Source organism: Cryptomeria japonica, chromosome 9, assembly GCF_030272615.1.
Source record: "Cryptomeria japonica chromosome 9, Sugi_1.0, whole genome shotgun sequence".
NCBI lineage: Eukaryota > Viridiplantae > Streptophyta > Pinopsida > Cupressales > Cupressaceae > Cryptomeria > Cryptomeria japonica.
Genome location: NC_081413.1, coordinates 134,494,068 through 134,518,493, shown reverse-complemented (window position 1 = coordinate 134,518,493; position 24,426 = coordinate 134,494,068). Strand labels below are relative to the sequence as shown.

Genomic DNA, 24,426 nt, shown 5'->3' with positions numbered 1-24,426 from the left:
TTATTCTGTGCGGGATACTCGACAAAATTATCCTAGTCTTGATGTTTTGTATATGTAGGAAATTAAAATTTCCTCTTTCATGCTTTCTATTGTATGACGTGTTATTTGGCTAGATGGCCTTGTGTTTGCTTCCTAGCATGAGGCAGGTCGTGACAATGTTGTGACTCTCCTTGCTTCATTTTGGCATTCCTTTATTTTCAACCATGGGTTTGATCCTATTCACCCCCTGGTGTGGATCCTCATGTCAATCTGTAATCATTCTTTTGGGATTATTAATGTTTATGCTCCCAATGATGCTCTTGAAAGATCTACCATTTAGCGATGGATTGCAGATTCAATGCCTCCTACCACTTGGGTCATGTATGGGGACTTTCATATGGTTGAGGTGGCAGTAGATAAAGAAGGATTAGTGCCTTTTCATTGGACAGATGGGAAACGAGAGGCACGGTACTATATGTGCAATAAATTGGAGCTTTTTTATCCCAACTCTTTTCACTGCCATCTGCGTGTGGTCTATTGTATGTGGAGTAATTTATGTGCAGGAAATGATAGAGTTTTGAAACAACCAAATCCTTGTTTTCTTTTAAGTCTGTTATGATCCGTCGGTGGTCTCTCTCCCCAAGGTCACTCTGTCCAACCATTTCCCCATTAGATTTGGCATTGAGTGGTCTGTGGGCTCAACACGTTCTTCCAAGACCCAATTTTTTTGAACACCTCTTTGCTAAGTCATCAACCTATGATAGCTCACATCCAAAGGTTTTGAAATCTTGAATATCATCCAGCTCATCAATCTACCTGAATTGCCTGGTGGAATCGTGTTATCCAACACACGACACATTTCTTGTGCATTTATGATTGACAACTTGCTCTTTTTTGTTGGCGATCTTATGAGGCCACAAACTTGGACCTCCATCAGGCCTCAAAAGCCCTTTTTGCCAAACCCTTTTTTGTGAATTTGCAAATCCTTGAGTGGTGGAGCTTTGTCAGCAAAAGCAAATTGCTAATGTCCATGTAGCATAAGGTGCCTAAATCAAAGCCAGACTTCAATGATTAAAAGTGAGAGATCATGCTTCTAAAGAGTTTTTTCTGGCTCTTCGAGTATCAAGAGAATTAAAGATGGCCAGATGATGCTCTCAGAGCTATCGGATATTATGCAATCATTAGTTCGCCAATATGAGCAAGCTTTCACTGCTCAAACTCCTTCTCCTAGCGAGATAAAGCCCTTCAGGACAACCTTCATGTGGTTCCTCAATAGCTCTCAGAGGCCCAATTTAATTTTTGTGAGTAGTTGCTTACCTTGGATGACCTTAAGGAGTCTATCTACTCTATGGTGGTCGATAAGGCTCCTGATTGTGACAGATTTCCTTGTGAGTTTTATCTACAAGCTCTTTGGCCTTTTGTGGGTCCTGATCTTCACAAAGTATATCTTGAAGCTTTTCATAATCACTCATTAGAGCATCTTATTAGCAAAAGTAGTATTAAATTCATTCCCAAACCTAGCAATCTAGAGGATCTCTATAACCGACATCCTATTACCCTATTGAATGTTTCTTACAAGATTATTGCCAAGGCTTTAACACTAAAATTTTTCCATCTTCTCCCACTCATTGTTTGACCAGAATAAACAGGTTTCATCAAATCTAGATTTATTTTGGATAATATCATTGCAGTTTGGGAAGGCTTGGAGTGGACTCGTCACTATGGTCAGTCTGCTCTAATCCTCAAGATTGATTTTGCCAAAGCTTATGATCGCATTGAATGGCCCTTTATTCTTGTGATGCTTGGAGCTCTTAAGTTTGACTTGAGATTTCTTCAATCTGTCTAGATGCTTTTTGAGGATGCCTCTTCTTACATCACCATTAATGGCCGACAATCCTCTACTTTCGGGCTCTTTCAGTCCATTCATCAAGGGTGCCCACTCGCACCCTCTTTATGTGTGCTTGTGATGGAAGGTTTTGGTTATTTGCTTGCAGATACTATCTCTAAAAGGTCTTTTTGGGGGCATTGTCCTGCCTGAGTCATTGCAACACCTCGTCAATGGGCATTTTGTGGATGACTCATTTCTCATGCTTATTAAAGAGGAGTGAAATTTGAAAGAAGCTCTTAAATGGATATATGTTTTTATTTTGGCTTCAAGTTCTGCCATACAATGGAATAAGACCCAATGTTACTGCCAACCCTTTCTTCCCAAGCCTCCTTGGCTTTGTGACTATGTCTGGAAGTGGATTGGACATGGGGAAATTTTCTGATTTTTGGGCATTCCCTTTGCTTTTTAGGCTTGTTTGGTTGACCTCTAGAATGTTGTTTTGGCCAAAATTGAGAAGATGTTTTCCTACTGGATTACCAAGTCGATTTCTTTGGCTAGAAAATTCCAAGTTTTCTCTAAAATTTTAGTGGCCACCCATGTTTATTTCTCCTCGTGTTGGGAACCTTCAAATGCTTCATATCTCCATTTGGAGAAGCTTCTTCATGACTTCCTCTAGGCTTCTTATGAGGAACACAAATATTTTCACCGCATTGCTTGGGAGTTTTGCTGTCCCCGCTGGGATTTTGGTGGGCTTGGTCTCCTTTCTTCTAGGAGGTAGGGTTTATCCCTCTATGCTAAATGGATTGTTCGTTCCATTTTTAGCAATGAGGCCTAGAAGGTTCTCCTCAAGCATTGTATTTCTTTGGTTTTTCCCCAATACCATCCTGTGTGGAAGGGGATTGACTTTCAAACCCTTCTTGTCATGTCAGAGACCATTCAAATTTAAGGAACTTTTGTGGCCAAAATAATTTGGCGAGCTTGGCAAGTTGTTAAACCCTGGCTCTGGTGGACTGGGTCTGGTTTTAGGGACAACTTGTCCTTCAACCATCACAACTTGTGGTGGTCCCCCATTATTGGTAATCAAGGGCTTCCTCTGGCTCACATCCCTTGGATGTGAGTCCTATGCGAGCTAGTTGTTTCAATACTTATATACCTTGTGTTTTGTGTAACCTATCTTGAGGGTTTTTTATATGTTAACCTTCAATGTTATGTCTCTATTTGTCTTCATTTCTTATGTGAAAATATTTAGGGCTACACTGTTATCTCAACTTTGTATTGAATCATTGTTCTTTGATTCATATCATTCTTGGATGTGAGTCCTATGTGAGCTAGTTGTTTCAATACCTATATACCTTGTGTTTTGTGTAACCTATCTTGAGGGTTTTTTATATGTTAACCTTCAATGTTATGTCTCTATTTGTCTTCGTTTCTTATGTGAAAATATTTAGGGCTACACTGTTATCTCAACTTTGTATTGAATCATTGTTCTTTGATTCATATCATTGTCTTAGAGATAGTGGACTACATATTATGTGTTTCTAGGTTCTTTTGATTTCATGTGATCATGCTTTGACTGGACTGACCATACTTAACAGTGAGAAATAAGGGTGAATGACATGCTAAAACTATCATATGATTTTCCAAGATGGTGCATATGTGGGTTATACAAATGAACCTCTTACTATATTTTTTTAGTGTTTTGTAATACACATGTTGTCCCATTAGGTAGATGCTATCACCTCCTCATTTTAATGTCTTTGGATATTAAATCTTTATGTTAATCATGCCTTGGCACCAAATCACTATGATTTGTCTTATTCTTTGTGATTGTACTATGTCTTTAAGACTTTGATTTAATCTTCATTCTTTGTTGGATTGTTCATTGGTGACTTAGGGTTTGATGTCCTTCTACTTATTATTGCTTCGGCCTATGAATTTTTACACTATTCTCAAGGCTTCTACAAGTCTATGATCTTTGTTTTCACTATCATATTGGAGATCTCCATATGCTCCAGCACTATCTTCTCCTTTAAGACTGCAAATGGTCTTGTGTAGACTACTGCTCCAATACACTTGTGCTATGACGAGGGCTTTGTGTTACGTGCTTATGAAGATTCACCTGTCTCTATCTTTACCTTTGATAATGATCTTGTGCTACTGATACATGGCTTCTCTTATGATTCAAAGTGTTGTAGCTGCTCTTTATTTGCTTCAAAACCCTTTATCATGCCTTTTGACAGAACACTGCTTTTTTTAACTCTGCATCTTGCCATATCTTTTTTACCATGCCTATGTTTTGATCGTCTTTCTAGTATTTGTTACTATCTTTCCCTGTGTATGAGGACTGCTTACTTGGCTTGGGACTACCATCTATACATGCTATGGACTACTATGCTTTATCAAAATCTTATTTATCATGAAACTCAAAAACTATGGAATGCCATGCATACTTTCTTGTGGGTATCACATTATTCCTGCTCGCATAAGACTCGTCTCAAAAACCAAATAAGCAAAGACCCTAGCTGCATGTACAAAAAACCTTACTTCTATGAATAACAAAAAGAACTTGAAAGGTTGTGACAGACCTGGCAAGTAACAGTAATATGCATGGTTCTTGCATGATCCTTGGATGCGTTATGAAAGAAGACTTTGCATGAATTCAAAGAAGACTTTTCCCCATGCTTGTCATTGTAACAATGCATATCTCATGTTCAAAACCTTGAAATAAGCCCTTGACTTCTCTAAACTGCCGGTGAGTCGTATTTGAGAGCATTGGCAACTTAATTATTGCATTTTTGTATTAAAATGATCACTAATTTCCCACCAAAATAGAAGTTCTGAAATATGTTTTCGCTTGGATTATTACTTATCTTTGGCTTGTTGCTTTTTTCAATCTATATTCTTTCTTTGATATGCTCTAATAAACAATCTCATTTTGTTTATGATTATGGTCTTTTATGTCAGCAATCTTTAACAATGTCTCTGTTGTTAATGATTGGTGCACTTCTGAGAATGTATTTGTATCAAAGTTACATTGGAGAAGCTTTTCTGACTCTTTTTCATTTGAGTCAAATTTTTTCTATATTTTGGTTTTATGATTCTTCTTACTATTTTGCAGGTCATCACTTGTGGAAGTGTACCTTTAGAGACATCATATCAGAGGGTTAATCATTGTATTTATGCATCCACAAGCCTTTATGAGTATAGAGGATGGAAATCAAAGCCTTCCAGGGTGGGGCATCGCCTCTTTACATGGGGTTTGAGGTACCTAGAGGTAAAGTTATAGTTATGTGAAGCTTAACTAGCCCTTTGAGTCAACTTAGCTTTCCATAACTCCTTTTGAACCGTTCCATCTATTTTGAGTGTTGTCTTTTGAACATCATCATTGGCTCTTTATTCACTAAATAACTTGTATCTTGAGAGAATACTATCAACTGTTCTTTGGACTGCAACAAAGACCTTCATAGTCAAGTTTTCATCATCCTCATAACCTTACCGATTCTACACACTTTTCACATGCCCATTGTCTCAAGACAACAACCTATCATTTCCCCTATACCTACTTGCCATCACAAGGACTGTGTGGATTGTCCATATATGATCTATAAATGAATTCTCTACCTCTGCTATCTTCAAAATAGTGAATATGTTGTCTCCATTGCTTATTGACTACTAAGCTTTGTAATGTTCATGCTTATGATCAAGACATGACTATGACTACTTTCTTTGTTATTTACTGTCTCTTTTGCAATCAAATACTGAGCTTTCTCTAGGTGATACTGTTTAGACTGAACTATATTTCTCCATTGTATATTGGAAAATGGTTGCTCTGATCATGAATGCATTTTGTTACACCTGCTGGGACTGTCTTATCATTCCTACTGTATCTTTTAGGACTTCACTGTGACTGTCATGATCACCAACCCTACTACTGGTTGGTCTCCTCTTTGTGCATTTAAAACCTTGAAGAAAAGTTATGTTACTGTTTCATGCATCTGATCGTTTTGTTACAGAACTTTTTTTCTTGTAGATTTTCTGATTTTGCTCTCATGATCTAATTTTCGTATAATGGTGCTTTGTCTTTGAAACCCTTGTGTAGACTCTGCAACTTCTTGCCTTCTTGATGCTTATGTCCATCTTTTCACTGTCATTTTTATTGTTTTGAAGCCTCCTTTATATCTGTTGTTCATGTATATTTCTATATTCTGTCTGATATGAGAGTATCATTCTTTCAAACAAACTTTGCTCTTAACCTGCTCTTTGGGACTGTCATAATTGCAAATCACATTTACCTTTGCTCACTCTCAATAAGATTTAATTATTTATTGATGTTTGTGCATGATGTATGAGCAATCATACTTATAATTAATAACCCTATCTCTCTTCACAAATGACCCTCGGACTATGTATCCACCCCTTGATCTTGTCTTGAAACCTTCTTGCATATTTGACTTATGAACATGACTATTCTAGGCCTCCTTTGTCTCAGACCATTGTCTCTCAATGATAACATGCTCTGTGAATAATTTCATGTGTCATTTTTCCTTAGACCTTGTATGGGCATGAATGCTTTGAGGGTTGTCCTTGTGTTGTTGACTGTGTATGATGGTTTCTAATCATGGCACTGTCCTACTATACCTTTTCTTTCAAACATAGAAGTTAATGAAACCCCTTTTTCTTTTCAACATATGCAAGGACTTTTTCTACACTTTTGAGGAGTGTTGATCTTTGTGTGACTATTCCAAGGCTGCATTAATGGCTCTTATGACTCTCACTATAAGAAAATACTGTATCAATTATGTTCTTAAGGGCTTTTTTTCTTAATAGTCTTTGTCCTAGAAACCCTTCGACTTCACTGGTATTTCACTGTGTTGACAATCTTATTGACTCTTTGACTGCTCACAAACATTGCTCATTAGTTTCTTTCACTTTTCTCTTTGACTGGTCTTCATTGTGATTTGACTACGAAAGTCTCCTTTTGTTGTTCTTTCGTGATTGTGCCTATAAACTGTCACAACATATGTACTTATGAGCTTTGATACATTTCTTGTGACTGCAATTTCTCTGTCCACTTCTCTGAACACTATCATACTGTTATTTGTGGCTATAGTATCATGTGTATTGACTACCTCATGCTTTTACTGTGTATGTATTTGTGACTGCACTAGGCCTGATTTGGATCTTTAATCAGTGTTCTTGGCCTAATATTCTTAATGACTGCCCTTATTGCTCAAACCCTTGGTATATGATTTTTTAGGACTCAAAATTTTTATCATGCTTGATGATCAACTAATCTTTAAATGTTACTCATATTTGTAGAGGATTGTACTTTGTTACATCGAGGAATATCACTATCATTAGAACTTTATGACTGCATTCTCGTGTTTCTATCAAAACCCATTTTTCCTCTGTCACTCATGATGCCTTTGAATGGGTTGTGACCTTACTGTTAAGTTGTCTTATCACATGATAGTGATGGGAGCTATGCATCTTCTCTGGCTTCAAAAACCCTTGTCCTCAGTCTTGGTATCTATGACTATCCATTTTGGCTTGGTATTTATATGTTGACTATGATTTGTGAAGAGCATTGCTCTTAAGTCCCTTATGTCTCTTTTAGGACTGCTACAATAATGTCTAGTATCCTTACTTTATCAGGCATTGAGTTCTATTACTGTCCTTTGGTGACTGGTGATCAAGCTCTGTGCTTTGGAAATCTCATCATTGTCTTTTGAGAGGTTTTTAGATGTCATCCTGATCCTTTGCCCTTTTGGTCTGAGACTAACTCAATCTATTCAATGATTATTGTGATGGCTATCACTGCTTTGTAAACTTGGCAATCTTTCCTTTAAGGGCTATGAATGAAGAAAGACAATCTCTCTACCCTTCTTATGTATGATTTCTTTGTTTCTTTGAATGATCACAATTTTGAGATCATCCTTTAACTATTTTCCCATGAAGCTTGTTTGTTCTCAAATGGTTTTAGTTGCTCTTCCATTAGCCGAAAATGTCTACTCACAGCCTTACCATAGATTTGACATGCGAAGTATACAAAATAACCTCTTACCCTCTTGCTTATGTGCCTTATCTATATCATGAATACCCTTGGCATGGACTTAAGGAACTCGGTCAAACTCATGGGTTTCTTTGAAAAGCAAAAATAACAACACAATGATGCATATAAATGGATGATGAATAAGATCATCATTTTTTGCACTGAGGATTAATGGTCTTTCAAAAAGAATGGTTCAAATGCATGAATGAAAGATGAAAAAGATGCATGAAGGCGACAAAGTCTGAAACCCTGCCTCCTTTTCTTCTAAGAAACTCATTGTAATCTCTTTATTTCCCTTTTAACTTTTCCCCTCCATGCATATATTTGTGTATGTTTTAAAACAACAAACCCTTGACTCTCACCTAGCAATGTGGCTGCATTGTTGAAGTGTTTTGTATGGGTTTTATGTGTTGTTAAAAATGTACCTTTTGATTGTCCTGAAAACTTACCAGTGAGGACTTGTTTTGAATTTTATAACTACATCAATGAAGAAAACAGGTAAGGCTTCTGGGATAGATCATATTCAACCTGTGTTTGTAGGTGAGTTCCCTCAGCAGGTTCAAAATGTACAAGTAAAATGGCTGAAAACTCTTGCACTAGGCACAACAGTTACTAACAAATTTTATAAATAGGTAACATATTATTTTTTATCTGTGTTTTGCTTACTTTTGTTCTTTCTAACTGGGGGTACATGCTGACATCAAAATATTTTTCAGATACTTCAGGGTTCTCTGGTGGTATGGATAGGAGGGCAGGGATATGCTAGATGTTCTTTGGAAGGCAAGTATTTGTATGGAGTTACTTGTCTGGCAGTGCTCCTCAAATATGTGTTTCTCTTGAGATCCCTTGAGATATTTTGTCACTGGAAGAAGATGAGACCCGTGCTAAACACGGTAATAGTTGGATAGTCTCAGTGATTTAGTGGGAGGATGGGATGCATGCAAATACAAAGAATATTGTAAAACATTGCAATTCTGTAGGTATTCTTATGTAGAAGGGAACCTTCACATGGTGGCCAGGCCACTAAAATATTTGCAAAAAATGACACAATTGATCATGTGTATCATGTACTAGTTGTTAGACATCTTGGATCATTTCTTTATGCAGTATTTTGAATTTGTTGTTAAGGGGTCTTAATTATCATGGAGTATTTGAAAGAGTTGGAAACTCTTAGACAACTTTGACATCTTATAACTTATATATCATGACGTTGAATCAATATTTTAATTCTAGCATGTTGTAGCTTGTTCATATATGTAATATTTTTATTTGCTTTTATGTTTTAGTTCAAGTTTAATATTATGCTATTTTTGCATTATAAAATTTATGGTATTTAACATATTATTCATATCATGACTATATTTACTACCAATTAATGGAAACCGGTAAATAAAAATGACTAAATATACTACCAATGGATGGAAATCAATGATTACAATGACTAAATAAATGACCGCTTAACAACAATTAATGACTAAATATATGACTAAATAAATAACTACCATGACTAAAAAAAGGACCAATTAACAACAATCAATGACTAAATATATGACTAAATAAATGAATATCATGATTAAATGACTAAAATAGTTTAGTCATAAATTTAGTTGCATTATAAATGACTTGCAATAAATTACTAATGGTCACGTGACCAAGATTAGTCATTTATATGCAATTTTTAGTAGTTTTTTTAGTCATATATTGTTGTTTTTGTACTAGTGAAAAAAGGCATTCACACTCCTAGAGATTTGTTCTCTAGAGCCATCGTGAGTCTGTGCACTTGGGAAGATGTTAGGGTTCAATTTTGACTTGCTTAGCCAGATCACCATACTTTTGACAATTTGGTGTCCTCTTTGCCACCAAAAATGCTTCACAAGTTGGGCATTCATTCTGTCAAGCCCCGATGGAAGGATTGAAGTTGGCATCTTGACACCACTTTTTTCTAATTACAAATCGTGGCTTGGATATTGTTGGCTTTCTTTGTATTTGCCTATGATCTAGGTCCTTAATTTTAGGTGTCATATACAATCATCTTTACTGGTTTGGCAACACCATTTTCAAGCAATCTATCGTTGCCTCTAGGTTCTCGGCTTCAAAATTTGGGGGTCTTGGACCCTATATACCCATTTTGTAGCCAACCAGAAACTTTGAAGCACCTTTTCTAGTTTTGTTGCTGAGCTCAACATTTTTGGATATGGATTCATGATTTATTTCACCCTTTCATACCTGAGCCTTTTTCCTTGCACATGGTGCTCTTAAGGGTTTGGCCTTGTATTCCCTTCAGTTATACCCAAATATGGCATGCTTTCAAGGTAGAGATTCTATTTACTTTATGTAAAGACAAAAATTTTGTGCTCTTAAGGGTTTGGCCTTGTATTCCCTTCAGTTATACCCAAATATGGCATGCTTTCAAGGTAGAGATTCTATTTACTTTATGTAAAGACAAATTTTGTTCTCTTTGCTCATGGTTCTATTGATACTTCTATTTTTTCTTTTTTCTAAAGCTACTATTTGTAATAATGTTATGTTACATATACAAGTTCAAACAAATAAATTTTCTTTAGAGGTAGCTCACCTTCAGGAGCTACTTAATCATTGGGCCAATTCCTCTTGCACTATTGCTAGGGTTATGCCAGATGATTCTGCCTCCCGTTGGTTGCCTTCTTGGGGCTGGTGACGAAGGAGCTTCTTTGGTCATCAGTGTAGATCTCCTAGATCACATGCCCCTCACCACCACTCTAGTGGCAGAGGTAGTTTAGTTTGATGGTGCTTTTCTTCTCCTTTCCGTCAACGCTTTGCCTCTGCCTGACCTTCAGGTGGGGCAGGGCCGACCCTTGGAGATGGCAATGGTTGGCCTTTTGGTAGTGGTGGCGGTGGTTCTTCTAAGTGGCTCTCATAATTGGATTTGGCCATTTCTCCTAATAGGCCTGAAGATAAAGAGGAAGGAGAGGTGATTGCTGATGAGGGGTGGTCTTTGCCTAACCTCACCCTAGACCCCAATGATGTATGGGGAAAACCAGATGATTGGGAATCCCCTTCGCCTCCTGTTGGGTGTGTGTTAGCTGCATAGTTTTTTTTTTTATTATATGGGTTGGGCCCTTTGCTAGTTTGTTTCTACTTTCTGCTTTTTGGGCTATGCCTTGTAAGACTTTAAATTTTGGGATCTGCTCGTGTGACTTTGAGGTGTGACCTTGTGTCCCTCTACCCTTTTTTTGTGGATGTGTATTATATTGTTTATCAATAAATTCTGACACATGTATTCATCAAAAAAAATATATCATTAATTTTATTTGATTTATAAATGGTCATTTACTTATTTTTTTAGTTATATAAGAATAATTTGCAAGGTGGTCTTTGAATATTTTGAAGACGTCTAAAAAAATTGTTGATAATAGTAAATAATTTTTTTTCAATATAATTATTAATACTAAAACTCAAACAACAATGAAAAAAATTCTTAAGAACACTTTAATGAGCTTATGCTTTTTTGGATAAACTAGTTGAGAGTAAATGCAGGGGCTATCTCCTCTAAAATAACGACATTGCAATAACACACAACTAAGAAGCTAAAATAAAAGTTCATAAATATATAGAAGATATAAGATACAACTACCTAAGACGAAAAATCCCCATCATTCTAGAGAAAAGGCAATACCAACCTTGACAACCACCTCAAACCAACCATGAGAACAAACCTATGAATTTACAATAGTAGGGGAGCAATAAAATTAGCTTGCTCAAAACAAAAAAACATAGAAGCCTACAACATATACCATGAAAAATAACTAAAAAAGATTCACCAAGGCCAAATATCCACCCCAAAAATACATAAAAGGGGAATTAACATACTCACCCGACCTTTGCATACAAGAAGAACCATTTTCTTTCCCTTGAGTAACCTCTTCTACCTACACCCAACTATTTTATTCACCCATACCCTCCTAGTGTCTAGGAACAAACACATCTAATAAGGAAAATGAGCACCATAAAACACATCCTTGCATCTCCACATCGTATGGATAAAATTTGCATAAAACACATGTATGAAAATCCCTTCTAGTCTCATGCATATAGATAAACCCTTAGTTCATGGACTTACATTAGTAAGCTTGTATATAGAAATATAAGAGCTTTGACTATCATTTAGTATAGTGCAAGGGAAGCAAATCACCCTTGAAGTTACTCATGAGTTCCTCTATGCATGTGTCAAGATAGAATTCACCTTTGGTAAATCCTTTGGACACCCTTTGTAAGGGATTTTCATGCAACATGACTATCCCTAGTTATCCTTCATCTAGTATATGGTATTAGCCTTGTGTTGTGGGTCCATACTAAGTTTCATGCCTGCTTGACTAATCATAGGAATGTGAACATTCGACAACCACCGCCTACAAAAGAGCTTAAATGCCAACAACAATTGCAAGTTTGAAAATTGGTTGTTGATCTGAGATCTCGCGCACTGATGGACACACGAGATCTCGCCATGTAAGGGCCCTCAAAAGCCAAATCGAAGATAAAAACATCGTCGTTGGATCGGGATTTATGAAGATCCAATGACCGTGGGTGGCTGACGTGGCACCCTGGGTCCATGCTTCCTTGGTTGTGTTGACCGCTGACTGCACTATATTCTTACCCCACAACATCTCTACGGGTCCCTTTTAACCTCGTGGGATAAGAATTTTGTTTTGATTTTGCTTTGCTTTTGTTATCCTGCGAGACCACTTGTGTCTTTGTTTCCTCCCCCGGGATAAGAGTTTCTTTGATTTACTCTTGTTTCCTTATCCCGCGGGACCTTTAATGCCTCTGCTCAACCTCGTGGGATAAGGCCTTAAGGTGTTTGCTTGCTTTGTTCTTATCCTACGGGATCTCTCTTGTCTTTGTTTTCCTTCGTGGGATAAGGGTCCTTTGTTCCCCTTGTATCTTATCCCGCAACATCAACTGTGCGTTGTTGTTCCACTCTATGGGATAAAGAGGAATATTTCCTCACCTTTGAAAATTCTTATCTTGCAGCCTCTGCTTGCTGCATTCGAAAATCCTACGACCGGTAAGAGGAAGAGGGAAATCGGCCCGCTAACGACCGGGAGCCCCTCCAGCCAGTTGAACCTAAGTGAGTTGGCCAACTAACTCGGTCAACTCGAAAAAGAACTGGGGCCTTCTTATGACCGAGAGCCCCTTCAGCCGATGGTCAATAACACAACTCGGTCTCAGTGCTCAATATCACGACCTAGTCACTAACACGACATGCTATTGACACATCATATAACCCTCGTGTTATATGACTTTGCAAAACTATGAAGAAGCAACTAACTCTACTGAGACCGATAACATGACATGTTATCAGTATTGACTAACATGAAATGTTAGCCACACTGAAATCCTAGATCTAAGCTTTGCTAAGGTTGGCACAAAAATTGCCAACAAGCATGATGCGGGATACATGAGGCAATAAACTTGATTTCAAATCAATAACAAGTCATGATAGATATGATGTATGAGCGGATGCAATGGATGTGATCACAACAAGTCTGAAAGACAATGGAGCCATAGCCTTTACAAATGATGCTTGTTTACCAAGTTTTCACCATCGAACTTATCCAAGGCGCCACCAGAGTGGTTTTCACTGTTTGGATGAATGATTTTTCTTTACTATTTTCTTGTTTTTTTTTCACGACTTTTGCTAACTGATATGCTCCAGACCCGAAGACGACAGTGATGACATATGGACCCAGCCAATTGGATTCAAATTTTCCCTGGTGTTCTTTGTTTCATTGATTGCGAGGATTCTCTCTAAGAACAAGATCTTGTACCTCAAATATGTGAGGTCTGACTCTGTGATTGTAGCTTCTACTCATGCTCTACTAATATGCTTTAAGGTGATTGTAGGCAGCTTGTCACTTCTCATCAAGCAGTTCCAAGTCCTGAAGATGGGAGACTCAACACTCTTCATCATTAATCAGATTGTGCAAGGAAACCCGTAGGGATAGTAATTCAACCTTAATAGGAAAGATAGCTTCTACTCCATATACCAATGAGTATGGGGTTGCGCCTGTAGGGGTTCATATGCTAGTTTGATATGCCCATAGTGTGGGATTCAGACAAATGTGTCAATCACGACTAACATCATTGATTGTTTTCTTTAGGATCCTCAATATGTTCTTGTTTGAGGCTTCTTCTTGACCATTTCCTTGTGGGTAATATGGGGTGGAGAAATGATGTTGGATATGAAACTTCTCACAGATTTCCCAGACATCCTGATTCTTTAAGGGAAACAAGTTATCTATGATGATGGACATGGGTACACCATACCGACAGATGATGTAATTGAGGATGAATGAGGCGATCTACTTGCTGGTGACTTCGGTGAGTGGAATGGCTTTGATCCACTTTGTGAAGTACTCTATGGTGGTAATAATGAAGTTGTGACCATTGGATGAAGATGGATGGATTTTACCCATAAGGCCAAGTCCCCACTGACAAAAAGGCCATTGTGTTGCGATGGGTTTTAGTTCTTGCGTAGGTGCATGTATGAAATCTTTGTGTACTTGGCACTTCTTGCATTTTCTAAAAAAGTAATAGGAGTATTTTTCCATGGAGGAACAATAGTATCCTTCCCCCATGATATTTTTAGCTAATGAAGGACCATAAAAATGAGCCCTATAGATACCTTTATGTACTTCTTCTAAGGTTGTAGTCACCTCACCTTGCTCTAAACATTAGAGGAGAGTACCATCGAGACTTCATCGGTATAGGGTTTCAGAAATGATGGTGTATCGGGCGGATTGGCATATGACGGTTTTTCATTAGTTGTTTGATTGGTTTGGTGGAAGGATTTGATCATGTAGGTAAGCGTAAAACTCACCATACTATGGGGAATCAGGATCGATGAGTTGACATACCATCTCGGATTCCAAGATATTGTAAGCGGGGATCCAAAACTGTTCGACTAAGAACTCGTAGCGTGTTGAGTTCAGTGGAAGATCGAGGAGAGAGGCTATTGTATCCATTGCATCTTCAGCTCTATTCTAATCTGGGGGAATCTGATAGAAGGTGATTGTTGTGAATAATTCCTTGAAACTATCAACCATTTTCTTGTAAGGTATAAGCTTATCGTCCTTAGTCTGGTAGTCATCATTGACATGTCAGATGACTAGCTGTGAATCGCCATATACTTGTAGCTCCTTCAAGTTCCATTGTACGACCATTCTTAGTCCTCTGATCAAGGCCTCAAATTCTGCTATGTTGTTTGTGCATGGGAATGTGAGCCTATATGATTTTGGAATGCTATCACCTTAAGGTGTGACAAAAAGAATTCCAGCACCTGAACCATGTCTAGTGTCGGACCCATCAAAATATAGATTCCATTGTTGTGCTGGTATGACTGTAAAGATCTCTTCACCTAGAAAATTTGAAATGAGAGGATGGTTTCCTATGAGCAACTCTTTAGCCAACTAATCTACAATGAATTGCCCTTTTATTTCTTTTTGGTCCACATACTTTATGTCAAATTCGCTAAGGAGCATAACCCATTTTGCCAAGCGACCTATTAGTGTTGCTTTACTGATTAGGTACTTGAGTGGATCTATCTTGGCAATGAGTTGTATATTATGTGTCAGCATGTAGTGCCTCATTTTAGAGGCTGTCAAAATCACTGTGAGGCAAGCTTGTTCAATAGGGGTATAATTGAGTTCATACCCTACTAATTTCCTAGAGATGTAGTATACTACACATTCTTTTCCTTTGGCATTATGTTGTGCTAGTAAGACACCTAGGGCCATAGTTGTAGCTGATATGTATAATAACAAAGGCTTGTCGGGAGATGGTGGTGTTAGTAATGGTAGCGTCATCGGGGTAGTCCTTAAGCTGTTGGAATGCTTGTTGACAGTTCTCTTACCATTTGAAACGAACATTCTTATGGAGCATATGTGTGAAGGGATGACATTTATCAGCCAATTGTGCAATGAAGTGATGGATTGACTGTATCCTCCCTTGTAATATCCTTAACTGGCCGATGTTCTTAGGAGGTGTCATCTCCATGATTGCCTTTACCTTTGTAGGATCAACTTCAATGCCTTTGTTGGAGACAATGTATCCTAAGAGTTTCCCGGAGGTTACCCCAAAGACACACGTCTTTGAATTTAGGTGTACATTATATTATTCTAGTCTAGTGAAGATTTTGTCCAACTCTGTGAGGTGACCCTCTCTTGTTAGTGATTTAGCTAGTAAATCATCCACATAGTCTTCCATCAATGTATGCATCATGTTGTGGAAGATGGTAGTCATTGCCCTTTGATAAGTGGTGCCTGCATTTTTGAGACCAAATGGCATCACATTCCAACAGTATGTTCCCTATGGGCATGTGAAAGCAGTTTTATGTTAATCTTTTGGAGCAATGTTTATCTGGTTGTATCTTGAGAATCCATCCATGAGAGAGAGCATAGAATGCCCTGCTGTTAGGTCCACAATCATATCAATGTTGGGTAATGGGAAGTCATCCTTAGGACATGCCTTGTTTAGATCTCTAAAATCTATACAAATACAGATGCTCCCAGTTGGTTTTGCCACTAGTACGATGTTGGAGATCCATTCCGCATAATCAATTGGTCTGATGAAACCAACATCTAACAACTTATTGAGTTCTGCTTTGACTAAAAGTGCGATCCGAGGATGCATCTTTCTGAGATTTTGTTTTACTATTTTGGCTCTTTCTACTACTGTTAAATGATGCATTACTAGCTCTGGACCTAATCCTGGCATGTTTGCATAGGACCATGCAAAATTGATTTGTCGCTTTTGAAAGAACTCTACAAAATCAGGATCTTCGGTTGGAGTTACTGATTCTGCTAGATGTATTATGTGTAGATTTTCCGGTGTTCCCAGATTGACTTCCTTTGTCTCTTCTATAAGAATGGATGATCTCTCCCTATTAGTGTCGAAGGGGAAAATTCTAAACCTTCCATCTTCAGGCGCCTCGGAGAGGTTTTCACCCTTGGATGTGTCCTTTGTTTTTACTTTTTTGGGATCCAAAAGTTCCACAATGTGGTTTTCACTTGAGGATCATGTTTTGATTGTAATATTTTTGTGACTGAAAGGTTTGGCATGCTCTCCAAAGTAATCCACATTGTTGAGTTCAATAGTGAATCCAACTTTGTGATCCTTGCTTGGTATGTCATCCTGTAATTCAAGGAAGTCTATTATTGCGTCATCATTTTGGAAGGTGTCAAGGTACGGAGGATCGAGTTGATCCTATTCAATGAGTTTGGCATGGATAATTGGCATTACTTCATTGATTAGATTGATTTCATAGGATGCATAAATTATAGTGAGGATGGAGGTAGGAAGGTCATTGTCAGTACTCTCCTCTTCATCATTCGGCTTGGGAGGTGACACGCTTCTTTCTGAAGCATCTTCAGGATCTAAATCCCAAAACGTTTTAATAAATGCATCTCCTTCGGCTTTCTTAACCTCAAAAGTGTCCCCGTCAGATAATTATGTAAATGAAGAATCCCACTCTTACTCATGTGAATCTGTCTCAGATTCACTTTGTTGATCTTGGTTACTGATTTTTATAGGTAAATCTTTGGATGTGAAAGCTTTGTCGACAACTACCATAAGTGTTATATCTAACAAGGTTTTTGATGCTTCTTGGGTGTCTAATATGGACAAGATCTTTAATCTTAGAGTGACGAGTTTTTGTGCAACATAACTTCTTTGCTTGTTTTTTGTATGTGTGGACTTCAACTGAGAAGTGCTTTTATGACCTGGATTTTCTGATTTTGTAGGTTGCTCTACAATGGACATTATCCTGCTTCTGGAAGGGACAAATTTAGAAGTTGTTTGATTTTATTTTCTTGTAAGCCTGAGCTTAGAAGAGCCTCCTGATCTAGGGTTGAGTCTGAGTCCTATTTTATGTTGTGGTTGTAATAAGGGTTGCAATGTCTCTTGTACACCTTGTTTGTGGGTTCCTAATGCACTATGACCATCATAGCCCATCTTTTGCATCATGGTAAAACATTTACCATACCGCTCTGTAGAGATATTGATTTTTTGTTTACCTTTATCGGAAGGGTCTGGGTAGATCCATCCTGGCAAGTTTGCATCAATAGTTTCATATTCTTGTGATTTTCCTAAGATGAATCCATCAAGTGTATCAGTATTGGCTGCAACAGGTGGCTTGAGAGACATTTGTCATTTGCCACGAGTCCTAGGTGAGACAGGTTGTTGGAAAATACATAAAAGTTGACTAATATTATACTCTCCTAGGCCTTCATCCTTTACTTTCATTTTCAACTTCTCCTATTTGGTGTAGGGATCAGTGTACTGGTGAGATAAGTTGGGTGGATGTAGGATGATGGGGCAATGACTTCTCTATTGTTAGGTACTGTGATATCTGGTTGATGCCTTATATTGTTGCAAAAGGCGAATGGGTTGGCATCACCAAGGATAGTAATCTCTACTCCGTTATGTGGAAACTTGATACATTGATGGTAGGTGGATGGTACCTCTTGCATGGCATGAATCCATGGTCTTCCTAATAGGATATTATATTGAAGAGGGAGGTCTAGGACTTGACAAACCATATTATTCACCACAGGTTCTATCCTTACTAGTAGAGTAACACACCCTTTAGAGGAGTGTTCTGGATCATCATAGGCCTTGATGGTTATCCTATTTATGGCATCAATTGTTTCTTTTGCATATCCCAATGTTGTGATTAACTGCAATGTGCAAATGTTAAGGCCAACTCCATTGTCAATCAAGACTCACTTAATTTTGTGTTTATGTATGAATCCCTCAATATGGAGAGGGGTGTTATGCAGTTATTGAAAGGACACATCATCATTCTCAGTGAAAGTGAGACATGGTGATGATTTGAGGCTTCCAACCATGGCTTGAAATTCATTTGTATTTAGGTTGGAGAAAACTGACGCTCCTTGGAGAGCTTGGTCTAAGATGGTTTTGTGAGGGAAATAGGCGCAAAAGATCTAATATCAAAATGAGTGTTGGCATCTTATCCAATTGGTCGACAAGGTTATAATGTTTGGGCATGTATGCCGCTCTTGATGGTGCTCCTTGTATGGTAATTTTGTTGTGGCAAGTAACAGCGTTGCATGCAGGATCTTTGCCTTTGATTGTAATGGTTGCAACTTGTTCATTGGAATCATAAAGGTTATTGAGAGTATAGGTATAGGGTGCGTGTGTATAGTTCATCATGTTATCTTGGTTCTTACCTCGATGCGAGGGACCTCCTTTCTCATATGATGGGAGTGGATTTTTGAACATGATATGATTTATATTGGAAGTTTTTACATTATGGACATCGACTTCTATGTCACCTCGATCAACAAGGTCTTGAATGATATCTTTTTACTAATGGCAGTTGTTTGTTTTGTGTCCTTTTCCCTTGTGAAACTCACAATACTCATCCACCAGGAAGGTTTAACCCGTGGTTTGTAGTTTGATGTTTTAGGCAATGTAATGAGATCGAAAGATACAAGTTGTCGTAATATCTTTTCAAGAGGTTCTCCCAAGGGTGTGTACACGTTCGATTGGGTTTGTAAGTAGGGTACCTATTGTTAGATGCCTCTTGTTGAGTGTTGGCAGCTTGATTTCCCTGATTGATTGGGGGATTACCTTGATTGACAGTGTGGTTGTTACGATTATCTCCTTTCCCTGCAATTTTGACTATAGCTTGGGCGAATTTGATAGTTCGTGAATCTACAACACCATCGTTAATGATGTTTTTGTTCTTGGCCCAAAATTTGGGTTTGTCACTATTGTAGGCTGGTCATGGACCATCCTTGTTGCCTTTATAGATTTTGACAAGTCCCCTTTTTATAAGGGCTTTCTTGATTTTGAGTCCTTGAGCTATTACATCCTTTAAAGAGTCTGAACATTTGACCTCTAAGTGAAATTCCATCTCCTCATTTCGGTTTGAAATGAAGATTTCCACTAACTGTTCCTCAGGAATGGGAAAATAACGTTTGCTAGACAGGTGTCTCCATCTTTGCAAGAATATTGAGAATAACTCTTCATTCTTTTTTTTTGTATTGCAAAGATTAGCCATGGAGACATCACGTTCTATGTTGTGCGCATGATGAGTGATAAATTTTTGTACTAGGTCCTCAAATGTTCTTATTCCGCCAGGCAAGCGTTAAAACCATTGCATGGCCGATCTGCCTAAACTTTGAGGGAAGAGGTTCATTAAATATGTTTCGTCATATGCCACCTCTAAGAATGCAGAGTAAAATTCGCTCACATGGTCTCTTCAATCTCCTTTCCCTTTGTATTTTTCAAATTTTGGTGTTTCGAAACTTCATAGGAAAGGGGGCATGACCATGTTCCTATCAAATGGATAGGGATAGATATCTTCAAGAGCATATTTCTTTTGTGACCTTCCTAAATTTACTTGTTGGGTGAGGCGTTGTATCTACTATCTCAACATATCCATTTTTGTGGGAGGAGGCAGGACGTTCCCTTGTTGATAGTTATCGTCATAGTTGTGGGTATTCCTCACCTTCCTATCGTCTTGATTTCTTTCTTGTTGTTGGCTATGTTGGGATTATTCTGGTGCATCCCTAAGTTGCAATACATCAAATTCTGGAAGGAGTTTTTCTCCCTCTTGAGAAAGTTTTAGTAAATGGGCATCAACATTCCCCCTGAGAATTTCCTCAAAGAGTCTGTTAAATATGGGATTACTAGTTGCTTCTTCTATCTATGCTTGTGTAGGAGTGTCTAGGTCTTCTCTTCTTGCAAAGGGGTTAACGTCCTCTTCCTCTTCCCATATTTCATTTTGTGGTTGTCTCTGACTTTGAGACCTAGTCCTAGCCATGCTAAAGTTTTGCATTTGTGGAAGTGAGGTGGGTGAAAAGTAGGTGGTTGATCCCCTTCTTATGATTCCAAGATTTGATGATGGTGATGAAATTTTTATGGATGAGTGATCTCTTTTACTAAGGGTTGGATCTTAACAAAGTCCTTTTAAAGATTTCTTTGCTTGGTTTTCATAAATTTATGAGATGAGGTGTAGCAAGGATTTATAAGCATAAGCTACCTAGCTACGAGAGGATGCACTCATGAACTAGTTTTAACCTATCTAGATGCTTAGTAATGTCTCTTAGGATGATTGATCCTAGATGTAGAGACACACTAGTGAGTCTTTTTGTTGATGTGATTGGAAATATCCCAAAAGAACTAAGGACAAAGCCTTTGTGTGTTGAGAACGGAATGAATTTTTGAGGTTTTTGGAATGAGTTGTAAATTTTGGAATGAATTTGAAGAAGATGAAATATGGAAGATGTGTAAATTTCAAAATGACTTAAGAAGATGAAATATGGAAGTGTGAATTTAAAAATGACTTAAGAAGATGAAATATGGAAGATGGAGGTTTCTAATAGGTGTTTGTGAATTTTTATGAGTGATGTGGGATGATTTTGAAGTGAGGAGGGTGGAGGAAATGACTTTTGAATAGGCTTATGATGTTGATTTTGGAAAGATTTGAAGTGAATGACTTAAGAAAATGTGGAATAGGAAATGATTATGAAGTTTGATTTTTGGAAAGACTTAAAGTGAATGACTTAAGAAAATATGGAAGAGGAAATATGATTATGAAGTTTGATTTTTGGAAAGACTTGAAGTGAATGACTTGTGGAATAGGAAATGATTATGAAGTTTGATATTTGGAAAGACTTGAAGTGAATGACTTAAGAAAATATGGAAGAGGAAATATAATTATGAAGTTTGATTTTTGGAAAGAATTGAAGTGAATGACTTGTGGAATAGGAAATGATTATGAAGTTTGATATTTGGAAAGACTTGAAGTGAATGAGTTAAGAAAGTGTGGAAGATGAGATATGAAAGAGTTTGTGAAATTTGCAGTGTGATTGTGACTTTGTGAAAAGGTTAAGAAGATGAATTGATGAAAGACTGGCCTATATGGAGAGTGACTCAATAAGTGATTTCTAGTTGAGGTAGATATGACAATGGGAATTTACCTATTTTATTGAGAGATTGGGACAAGGCGGATCTTTGTTGAAAGGCACGTGTTTTTAAAGATTCCTCATGAAACTCATGTCCATGACCATGTAGATAATCGTGAAAATGGTGAAGGAAGGTTCAATGTTTAAACAAGAGTTTGTAGTTTATGTAGAGAAATTTTTGCTTCTTTAAGATCTCTTTTTGGCTCGGTTTCTGCTTCTCAAGACGATGATATATGAATTTATTGATATGCTTGAGGGATTTGATGATATGATGGATTTGCAAAATGTGTGGTGATTTGTTTGTTTAGATTTTTGTTGGGGTGTAACTTGATTCAAATGTTTGATTCCTTTGACAAGAAGACACGACAAGCACACAAGCACATATTTTTGCCTTTTCAAAAATGGCACAAAAGGTGTGGGTCTAAGCCAACCCATTCATGAACTTTTTGACCCTGATAATGCGTGTATGTTAATAGGCCTAAAGTCAGCCCAAATTTGCACTGGTATGAAACAAAAAGAAGACAACTCAAACACTTTTTATCCCTAAGGTAATGACCAGTTGTGATATTTTCAGCCTAGAGCTTGATATTTCTTCGACTTTGGTACTACATACCTTATGTATCCCACCGTGGCAGATAAGGATGTGATATACTAAGTCTTGCACAAGCATAACAAATAGGTGGTACCTATGATGGGGGACTCACCACTTTCATCAAGCCACAAGTAGTTTTTCAAAATGCCCTGTTTCTACTCAAGGAAATATGTATGGTGAGTGTCTTGGGAGCAAAACCTTCTATGCTCTTGCACTGAACTTTTCACAAATATCTGCAATCAATAGAATGGGTGGGCTTCTAAAATAAGAGATGTCTAGTAGTGTTTGATGTCTTTAGATGTAAGTTCATTTTGTAGCAACTCACTTAAGAGCCTAGTAAATCACGGTGGGGCCTATATGTCCTTTCGGCAAGTTACACTGTAGGAACAAATACACCTAAGGCTAGAGCTTTCACTCTCACCTAATTTCTATAGTGGCTTGAGGGATTTACCATGAAAATTCATCCAAAGGGTGTATGTGTTCCTTGGCAGACCTCTCTTAAAAAGAAATTTTTTGAGTGTTACTAACACATTTTTCTTGCACCTAGGACCACGAGAGCTGAGGGCAAGGATAGTGTGAGTTAGAGGTGGGTCCACTCTACAAACTTTGCACAAGCGTGTCAGTCATAAAAAAAAACACTTATTCTTTTTATCCCATCATTACAATATTCTCTAAAATGCTACTTGAATATGTTGCTCCAACAAAGGGTTCTTTTTATCCAAGATAGCAAAATGACCTGTTCTTTATAACCAACAATTGCAATGTTTGAACTTTTTGAAAAACTTGGAAAAGTAAAACCTAGTCAACAAAAGAAAGTCATGTAGCAAATAACAATGTGATTTGTTCTTTTTACCTTGCAAATAAAATGTGAGATGTTCTTAATCCCTTTGTAAAAAACACAATTAAATTTGTAACAAAAAGGAGTAAAATAACTAAACTCCTTAAGAACCTATATACCACATTAGTACCTGCAAAACCCGCAAAGTGTTAGTCCAAATGGTGGGCTCAAAAGCCTAAAAAAATCTTTGAGGTTACAAATTTTAGCTCTTTGTCTATTATAAAAGCACCAGAACAGAGAACAAAAGTGCTATACTAACACAAAAGCGCTAGACTACACAACAAAAGCGCTAAAATATAACTAAAGAGCTAAACTATTTAACATAAGCACTACACTAAAACAGAAAGACAATTATAAGAAAAAAATATGATAGTTGTAGAAGCACTAAAACATAATGCAAAAGCGCTATTACGAGCGACACAAACGCTAATGTGCATGACAAAAGTACCAAAGCGCAACCTGTGTGTGAAAATCTGCAAGTTTCAAAAGATTAGTTAAACAAAATTAACAATTTAGTGTTGATTCACGGCGGGTTCACCAAAATGATGCATTGAAAAGGAGACATAGTCACAAACAAAGTTCAAGTGTCAATATGTTAGTTTCCAACCAAAACTAAAACAAATGAATCCAAAACCTCCAAAATGCATATCAAATACCAAATGAAGCATAAAAAAAAACATGACAGTTGTAGAAGCACTAAAACATAACGCAAAAGCGCTATTACGAGCGACACAAACGCTAATGCACATGACAAAAGTACCAAAGCGCAACCTGTGTGTGAAAATCTGCAAGTTTCAAAAGATTAGTTAAACAAAATTAACAATTTAGTGTTGATTCACGCCGGGTTCACCAAAATGATGCATTGAAAAGGAGACATAGTCACAAACAAAGTTCAAGTGTCAATATCTTAGTTTCCAACCAAAACTAAAACAAATGAATCCAAAACCTCCAAAATGCATATCAAATACCAAATGAAGCATAAAAAAAAACAAAAGAGAGATGAAACTCCCTAAAATGATCCCATTTTGCTTGATAGCTCTCCCTTGTTCTTCCCCTCTCCAAGATCCAAAGTTATTCTTGAGTGTAGCTCTCAACCTTAGCATGAAACCATGGATGCCAAATGGATTGTTGAAATGGTTGAAAATGAAATGCTAATGCTATGCA

At 37.5% G+C, this 24,426-nt stretch overlaps 1 long non-coding RNA gene across 1 annotated transcript; it reads left to right on the top strand.

Moving 5' to 3' along the window:
* The first annotated feature begins 3,711 nt into the window (after positions 1–3,711).
* LOC131063260 (uncharacterized) lies at positions 3,712–9,087 on the top strand. The gene is made up of 3 exons (XR_009111028.2): positions 3,712–4,559; positions 4,926–5,081; positions 8,576–9,087. It is a non-coding gene; the product is annotated as an uncharacterized LOC131063260 (long non-coding RNA).
* Positions 9,088–24,426: the final 15,339 nt, after the last annotated feature.